Below are 9,999 nucleotides of genomic sequence, written 5' to 3' on the forward strand. Positions count from 1 at the left end.
CAATTGCGGAATATGCAGATTCCCCACTTAAGGAAGGTTTTACCATTACGGTGTAGTTTTTGGGAAATGAAACCTACAAATAGGCTGGAGTTCGGGTGGGGGTGGGGTTGCAGGGAAATCACAAAGCATTAGTCTTGATGGGTGAAAACTTTTCTCCTGGTGGCAAGAATGCCATAAGTCAAATCTACAGTAGAGATTCCAACCACATGGCTGCATGTTGCGATACAAATGCTGACCTCCCCACACTGTGCCTTGCTGTACTTTGTTGCTTATAGCTCAGGGATGGGATGCCAAGAGGCCGAGAGGCAAAATGCAACCCTCCGTTCTTCTCTGACTCTTGGGACTCTCTCCAGGCCACACCCCTCCCATAATCACCGTCTTCCCTCCCAGGCTGTAGCCTTCACTGGCTTGCTTCACTCCCTCCTTGAGTGCTTTGGTCTGGATAGAATTAATTCCTTGAATTCTGATAACGCCTTTTGCTTTCCTGGATTGATGGAGAGTGGTGGGTGGGTGTAGAAATCCTAGAATCCTAGAATTGTAGTGTTGGAAGGGACCCAAGAGTCATCTAGTTCACCCCCCTCCTGCAATGCAGGAATCTCAGCTAAAGCATCAATGACAGATGGCCACCCAACCTCTGCTTCTAAACCTCCAAGGAAGGAGAGTCCACAACCTCCTGAGGGAGACCATTCAACTCACAAATAACTCTTATTGTCAGGAAGTTCTTCCTGATGTTTAGCTGGAATTTCCTTTCTTGTAACTTGAAGCCATTGGTTCAAGTCATACCCTCCAGAGCAGGAGTAAACAAGCTTGCTCCATCTTCCATGTGATTTCTCTCAGTCTCCTCTTTTCTAAACATGCCCAGTTCCTTCAACTGTTCCTCATAAGGCTTAGTTTCCGGACCCTTGATCATCTAGGTTGCTCTCCTCTTCTGAGTGCTCACAGACTGACTGTTGAATTATCTGTTCTAGGACCTTTCTCGGTAACGATGTCAAGCTCACCTAAATCTTCTCTCTCCCCCTTTTGAAGTTGGTGACATTTGCTTGCCTCCAGTCTGCAGGGAGCTCACCTGTTCTCCAAGAATACTCAAAGATCACAGACAAAGGGTCTGAGTTTACATCTGCAAGCTCCTTTAGTATCCTTGGGTTCAGCCATTGGCGGACAAAGGCAGGGTGGGGGGGAGCAGCCTGGCCCGGGTGCTTTTCCGGGGGGGGGGTGTGCCATTGCGGCTGCCCCCCCGGGATGTGTGCCACTCGCCGTGCACTTCCAGGAAGCACAACGCATGCCCCCCGCAACATGCACCATGCTCCCCTGTGACGTGCACCAGCCACGCCTCCACCTGTTCACTGCTCCGGGTGCCAGAGCATGTCGCTCCACCACTGGGTTCAGCTCATCAGGCCCTGTAGATCTGAATTCATTTAAAAGAGCTAGGTGTTCCCTTACTACCTCTTTTCCTATCTTGGGCTGCGTATCACTCCTTACATAATTTATTTTCTTATCACCAGGTTGGGCATTGTTTTCATTTTGGGTGAATACAGAGGCAAAGCATGTGTTGAGCAGTTCCACCTTCTCTCTTTTACCCAATAACATTTATCTGTTTTCTCCACACAGAGGACCTACCACTTGCTTGTTCTTCCTGTTGCTTCAAACATAGACAAAGAAACTTTAAAAATAATTTTTAACCTCTCTTGCAAGCCTTTGTGCAAGAATAACTTTTATTGTTAATTACTTCACTCACTTTTGCTTGTGGCCCCACTCACTACTGCCATGTGACACCCCCCTGAAGGTTACCCAATAGGGAATGTGGCCCTCTTGCTGAAAAAGTCTCCCCATTCCTGCTGTAGCCTGCTGAACTATGGACCACGCAGCAATCTTGGGTAGGCAAGCAGAAATGTGAGTCTAATAGGTTGTTACAGTTTAATTTAATTTATTTATTTAACAAGATTTATATACTACTGTACTTAACAGAGAGAAAGAACTCTTAAGTGTTTTACATAAAACAATATAAATTTTTCATAATGAAATACCACTACAAACAATAAAACTGTTGATTTTATCTATATATTGATAAATTTCATATGTCTGCTTGTTTTAGACCTAATAACATTGATGAAAATGGAAATAAACTCAACAGATTTAGAACAAATATACATAATAAAATTTGCATTATAGCTTCCTTTTTCCATCAGATCTGTGAAAACGAGGTATTTTATTTAAAATGCCTCTGAGAATAAAAATTCTTAAGCCTGCACTTCAAAGATGACAACATTTGCACCAGGCTGTGTTTCAGTGGTAGTAATGTTGATCACAGCCAAGGCTAACCAGGGTTTCAGTCCAATTGGATTAGACAATTTGCTCCCAATCTTATCACCAAGGTTTAAGGCCACATCCTGCACCAGCTTGTGATATGCCCCAGAGGATGTTCTGTTTGTGGAGTTAGACCATTCTTTGTTAATTTAATTCAGTGGCTTCAAATTATCTTCTGATTACGCTTGTGTGCTGTGTCCTCTCCCCCATTAAGACTGGCCATGCATTTCTAATAAAATCAAGTTCTGGAAGCCAAGGCTGCAAGCTTTGCTTCAGCAGATGCACCCCAATGGCCTCATAAAACTAGGCCTTTTAACGTTAAATAGGACATTTTATGGTTACATGTAATCTTCTCTCTTTTGAAGCAGATGAACCAGCATCTCTTAATCTAGCCTTTAATATGTTGGCATAAACCCTGAGAGCAAATTGTCTTTGTACTATTAGAACTATTTTTTTCTCCCCCACCCCCACTTCTCCATCTAAGAATCTCAAACCAGAAGCAGCTGTTGGTAGCAAGCAGAGCAGAGGCCACAGAATAAATTTGGGTAAGATGCTCTGTGGTGTCTGGAATACAATTTAACGGGGCCCAGAACAGTTTTAAAACCCAGCTACATGAACTAAGATGCTCTGTAAGGAAAACCTGGCCTGACAAAGCTGTTGGACTCCCACAGTTGCACATTTAAGACCGCGCTTAGGACTCTTGCTACACTCACACGGCCATAGCTGAGAAACCATCAACTCTGCTTTGCTCAACATTATAATCTCTGCAGATCTGTTATTTCCATATAATGGCAAGCACAATACATTTGTGCTTGTGGAAGAACGTTACCTTGTCTAATACTCCTTTTGTTGTTCTTGCCAAAATATAGGGAGACTATGAAGGTCTGCAGTCACTTGATGTATGTAGAAAAACACCATTCATTAAGTTAGGCAGATGGGACCTCTGAATATGAGTAAAGGCTCTGCTGTTACATTCACCTAGCAGAGGAGCTATTATGGTTGTTTTTAGTATTACTGCAATTATTTTTATATTACATTTGAGGCATAAGCAACCTCTTAAATTGGTTTACCATTAAAAATGAAACAAGACATCAGTAAAAATGTCATACAATAAAGGAAAGCAGTAGAGAGAGAGAAAGTGTATCAAAAATCAGAAAAAAACCCCATCAGACCATGAATTTCAGCAGAGTGGGTGCAGGAGACCTTTCTAATTGGTGACAACCTGTATTAATTCAGCAGGCTGCATATCAGTCTGACAATTAGCTTTTTAAAAATAAAATAAAATATTGTAATATTGTAATTGGCTCCCTCGGCCAATGAAGTGAGATGAGCGCCGCAACCCCAGAGTCGGCCACAACTGGACCTAATGGTCAGGGGTCCCTTTACCTTTACTTTATTGTAATGTTATCTTATCTAAAAGACAAGCCTTTTGTTTTAAACATCTCTGGTAAGGAAAGGCTAAAACTAGACAGAGTTGCTTCGAGTCGCTCTGAACCATGTCCTGCTATAGACACATGATCCCCAAGTGTGTGGTGGGAAAGTGTGCTCTGAGAGGGAGGTAGAGAGGGAGCCCTTGTGGAGAAAACTCTAGAATTGTCATTTGAGAGAAGAGAGTAGAGTGTTCCACTATGTGACATGCTTCCTTCAGAGTTCAATAGTTTTTACTTCCTGCTAGCAAGAAGGGAAGCCATTAGGATGCAGAAGCTGGTTAGTAGACAAGGGAGAAGCACCTTAATAAGTCAGGATCATCAAGATCTCAAAGAACCAGGCAGGATCTATAGGACCAATGCCATAGATGAGAGAGTTGATGAATTAGGCCTCTGGTCTCCATGGTGCGCAGATCAAAGGTAGGACATTTGGACAACTCCCATAATCCCCAATCATTGGTCATGCTGGGTGGAGCTGGAGTGAAACAACACCTGGACAGTCACAGCAGAGGCAGAGCCCTTGAGTGATGGGTTTGTACCTGGCACAAACAAATAACGTTCCTGCTTTGATGTGTGGCATGGACCAGGTGCCTAAATGCATTTATGAAGTAAGAACAAATAAGCCTTTCTGAGTTTCTGAGTTTGTTCTGTATGCTTTTCTGCTAGGGCTGTGCAAGACCTTGCTTATTGTTGATATTAGTTGATATTTCAGCCAGCCTTGTCCAAAAAGTGACATTGCAACTGCAGGACACTGGTTGGCAAATAAAGAGATTTGTTTTTCAAGGCCAGAATTTTCTAAATGCTTAGTTTGCATGCTAGTGCTCTTCTGTAAGTTTGCATCATTCCCCATTCAAAATTCCGCTGGCCAGTTTGTTATGACTTGCCCTTGTTCCCAATTTTAGACCTGAGTGTTCACTATGCTGTCATTGTCCCCATATAAATGCTGAGTGGTTTGCTATCGCTTCTTCTTGTTCCTAATGAGAAGGCTGAAAAGTTTGGTATTAGGAACAGAACTGAGCTATTGCTGAAAAGACCAGGCCACTGAACTTCTCCATTTTGTAAAATAGGCTTCACTGAATTTTGACTCTGAGTAATGCAAAATATGAGGCATTCCTAATTATGCCTCATTTCTATGGAGTGCTTAAGCCGACTTAAAGATGGGGTACTTCATAAATGTAGCAAAACTGTGCAGGGCAAAGGTTACAGAGCTACAGAGTATTCTGTAATTCCTATGGATTATATCAAGTGTTATTCATCCTCAGACTAGATCAGAGTAGAATTCAGTGAACTTAAGTTACTTCAATACATTTATTTCAATGAATCTACTCTGAGTATGATTAACATTGGGTATCACCCTCCATTTGCTTGAAAAGTTGCACCTTCCAAGCCGCTGAAAAATTAGCCAACAAAAATACTCACTTCACATTGTTTAAATCCTGTTTGGCAATCTTGTACTCATTTGGCTGCTCTTTTCCGCATCATTTTCCATCTATTTTGTCTGCATACCACTGCTCAATCCGGGGGAGGGGGGAATGGTCTGTTTTTGCAGCCCCATTCATAGGGCCCAAATAAGGGGGGGCAGGTTGGCTTTGGGGACAGGTGCTGGGAATATTTGGGAGAGATTGACAAATATTGCACCAGTTCCCTCACAGCTCTGTTGGGTTTGTGGCTGCTATCCCTCCCTGGCCCATTATGGCAACCCCCAGTCTAGGGTGTTGGGTGGGGGGAAGCCCAAGAGAGTTGTGAGGGAACTTTGGCAAATCACCTCCTCCAATTCATAGGCCATCCTCACCTGAATTTGAGACAGACTTTCAAAGCTCAAGGCCACTAAAATCCAGACACAATTTTCAAAACTTAACCCATACTTCTTCATATACAGTTGCCTAAGGTGATTTTTTAAACAACAACAACAACACATCATCCATGATATCATCATATGAAATATGGTGCCATGGGACCATCAATAAAGTTGTGTGGATCATGGCAACAATCTGGCAGTGTTGGTAAAGGAGACCAAGGACAGTGACAAAGGAGGAAGAAAATGGCATTCAAAGGGGTATAAAGGTAAAGGTAAAAGGACACCTGACCATTAGGTCCAGTCATGGCCGACTCTGGGGTTGCGGCAGTCATCTTGCTAGCAACATGGAAATACTAATTCCTGAAATATAAATATGTTCAGAACATTTCAGAAAATAGATAACACTCTCTTATCACTGAAAATGAGGCAACCCGTTTTGGTTCAACTCTATGCAAGGCATGTTAAATTCATTGTTGAAATGTGCATGGCTAATTACCTATAACATTCCACAAAGGTAGATGGGGCCAGTGGCGTAGTGTGTGTGTGTGTGTGGGGGAGACAGGGATGGTCGCCCTGGGTGCAAAATTGTTAGGGGCACAAGCTGTGCGCTTCCTTTGCTGGGCTTCTCCATGAGAACCAGGAAGTGACGTCTCCGTGCAATGGAATGATTCTTCTTAACTCCGTGGCTGCAATCTCTTGGGTGACACGGATGCCATTAGGCAGTTCATCATCATCATCATCGTCACTGTCATCATTTTATTTGTATGCTGCCTTTCCACAGTTAAAACAATGCTCAAGGCAGCTTACAATATTTACTTAGTGTAATGGTTCTAGGGGTTGCTCGTGCGTAAATCGGCGCCACACCTGGCTGGGTTACCTGGGTGAACTCTTTCTGTCCGGACAGCCACTCACCTGTGGCTGTCTCAGTCGCTGGCAGAATCCGTCAGTGGGCGTTTCTTGAACTTCTTCCAGCAAAGAAGCTCTTTGACGCCTAGTCTCCACCTACTCTCCCTGAGCGGAAGCCTTCTGCGCAGGGAGGGTGTGGGCAGCGGAGGACCCGTGCTCTCCCCGCTGGTCTCCGGAGAGGAGTCCTGGAGCCCCCTCGCTGATTCCCCCATCTGCCCCCCTTCTCCACTGGTGCTACGCTGATTTCCTTCCCCAGAAGATGGGCTGGTTCTCTCCCTCCCGGGACGCTCTCCAGAATCCCTCTGGAGCCCTCCCTCTCCCTCGGGCTCCGATGGCAGTTCCCTGACACTTAGTTACAAAAATAGCAAAACAGTCATAAAAATAAATAAAACACACCAAAAACTATATAACCAAATTGAACAGTTTCCACATAAAAATAAAGAAATTAATATCAATAACAGCAAAAACTCCCGACAAAACTTCCCCTAAAATACCCCAGGCCTTGCTGGGCAGCAGCAGCAGCAGCAACGGCAGCAGTCCTTATGAGGCGAGTCAGGCCTCTTCACCTGGGCCAGGTGGAGAGAGGGAGGAACGAGGCCCTCAGGCTCTCAGCAGGTTAGTTGCATATGCGTGTGTCCTCCGTCTGTTTCCCTTGCTCCCACCCTCCCTCTGTGTGGCCTTGGGCACCGGCAGCCCCCAGTACATTACTGACTGGGACTGTATGACATGAATTTGGTTGTCACAGAATAACCTACATTGGTTTGAGTACTGCACAGCTTGCAACAGACTGATGCCAATTGAGAGTAAAGGGCAGAAAATCTAACCAAATCAATGATGAATCAATGCTACATTTTCAGATTCCTTGTATTTGGGCCATGTTGTTGTTGTTTTCCCCGTATCTGGGCAGATGGCCTCTATTGAAACAAATGTAATAATTTGAATGTAAGGAAATGACATGACACACACTAAGGAGAAACAGAATGCTGCTCACTGATTTTTCAAGTTCCCCACAGTGGCAAATAACATGTAAACATTCAACCAAGGATTTCCTGTTAAATGATGCTGTGTACAAACTGAAGATTCTATCCAAAGTCATATATTGGATCTAATCTGATGAAAAATTTGTGACTGAGCCTTAATTCATTTCCACTTAAAGCCAGCCAGATTTTTCTTGAAATAGAGCCCAACAGAGTGAACCTTTTTAGTCAACTTGGCTTGATTATCAAGCTTGTAATGCAAAAATGAAATGTATTTTTGAAGGCTTTCCAGTTTAGTTATTGCATTTAGCTTGATAATACTAAATCAAACAACATACTCTTGTAGTTTCCAGTATAAAACAAAATGTACATAGAACTGGGTGGACGAATTGTTGCTCCATTACAACATCCCAAGTCGCAACAGTCTATATCTAATCCATGTCACTTTCACATACATGAATTCTTAAATCCACAATGTCTTGTTTCTGCATTAATCTGCACACACACATACACAAAATCACTTTTAAATATGTATTTAAATAACTAATCCTGTATACATTCCACATAGTGTGTGTCAGCTAACACAGTGGTGACATTCAGCAGCCGGTGGCATCAACTCCAGAGGCCCCAGGGGCCTGGACACACACACAGACACACAAATTGGTGTGGGTGCCCAGCCTCCATTGTCCGCTGCCACTGGCCACCTCCTTGCCTCTGGCGCTTTGGCACACCAGCAGCAACTGGGCCGGGGCCGGGGCCTCCACAGCAGGGCCTCTGTTGGGGCCCATTGCAGTTATGGATGTGCTTCTGGGGTGCAAGCGCAGCTGCCCCTCCCAGACAGAGGCCACATGGCAGAGACGCAGGCTCCGAATGAGTCGTCACTGTGGTGCCAGAACATGCACACACCCGCCACCACACCGTCATGGCGCACATCGCTGTCATGATGTCACTTCACGGTGCTGCACTGGGCACCCACAGTCTGGGGCCCAAGTCAGCGCCACTTCCAGCAGCTATTTCTAATACCTTGAATCACAATGGGTTGGTAAAGGTAAAGGTAAAGGGACCCCTGACCATTAGGTCCAGTCGTGGCCGACTCTGGGGTTGCTTTATTGGCTGAGGGAGCTGGCGTACAGCTTCCCGGTCATGTGGCCAGCATGACTAAGCCGCTTCTGGCAAACCAGAGCAGCGCATGGAAACGCCGTTTACCTTCCTGCTGGAGCGGTACCTATTTATCTACTTGCATTTTGACGTGCTTTCAAACTGCTAGGTTGGCAGGAGCAGGGACCGAGTGACAGGAGCTCACCCCGTTGCGGGGATTCGAACCGCTGACCTTCTGATCAGCAAGTCCTAGGCTCTGTGGTTTAACCCACAGCGCCATCCGCGTTCCTAATGGGTTGGTACTGTTACATTAATTGTTGAGTGAATTTCTTCATTTTCCGCCTTGTGCTTTTCATATGATTATAGTGACTGTAATGTCTGTTCATTTTAAATCTCATTTTAATTTTGAGCTGCTTTGTTGTTGGAAAAGCAGAATACCAATATTAAATAAAATCAAAATGTGGGTAACTCCTACCCAGGGAGTGCAGAAGTCTGAGAGATTGCTGCAGGTGTAGAAATGACCTAGGATGGAATATTTGCTGTCTAAGTGGTAAAGGACACCAGAATTGTGACATATACCTTGCAAGATCAGACCAATCATATTTCTGATCCTCCTAAAGATGGCATCTATTTCTGATCCCCCTTTAAATAATATAGCCTGCTGTTGTGCAACTGTAAGGAAAGAAACTTATTTGATTTTTATAGTATACAATCAGAATATCAAGTTTTTTCTGCATGCCCACATTCTGTAACAATGCAAATATTTGTTAATGATTTAAAAAAACAAGAATAAATTAACATGGTCAAATTTTAGGTAACTTCCTTTTAATTTAAAATGCTTTAATACTTCTGCACGTTTCCACAGAAGTAAGCCCACTGAATTCAGTGGGACTTGCTCATAGGTAAATATGTCTAGTGTAGAAGCTCAATACATTTTAAGTATTTCATGTTTCAAACAAGAACCTTTTTCTAATTTTCATCCCAGTAGACTCAGCCTGGTCCATGAGATGAATTTGAACAGATCCATCTAATTGGACTGTAGTAAACAGTTCTGCGGTTGAAAGCTTTCCAAGGCATGGCAAGTCTCCCTTCACCTTTTCCTCCTTGGTGAAATCAGATGAATGGATGCAGCAGATACACTGAATTAGGAGTTGTCAATTTTACATAAACAACGCTGTGCTTTAGTTTCAGAACTTTGCTGCAGGAAAAACAGCCACTATCTACAGAAATTCTGGTTCAAATCTGTCTGGTTTTAAATTCTTTTTAGAGATGCTCATGTCAAATTGGCTGAGAAATGAGCCATGCTGTTTTCACAAAAGTGGAGAATGTCTTGGCTTATTTCCAAACATATATAAGCTAGCCCGCCCCCCACTCCTAAAAGCCAATCTGGCACACTTTATCGCTTTGCTTTTAAGGTAAAGGTAAAGGACCCCTGACAGTTAAGTCCAGTCGCGAACGACTCTGGGGTTGCGGCGCTCATCTCGCTTTA

The sequence above is a fragment of the Podarcis filfolensis genome (assembly GCF_964270895.1).
Source record: "Podarcis filfolensis genome assembly, chromosome: 10".
Lineage (NCBI taxonomy): Eukaryota > Metazoa > Chordata > Lepidosauria > Squamata > Lacertidae > Podarcis > Podarcis filfolensis.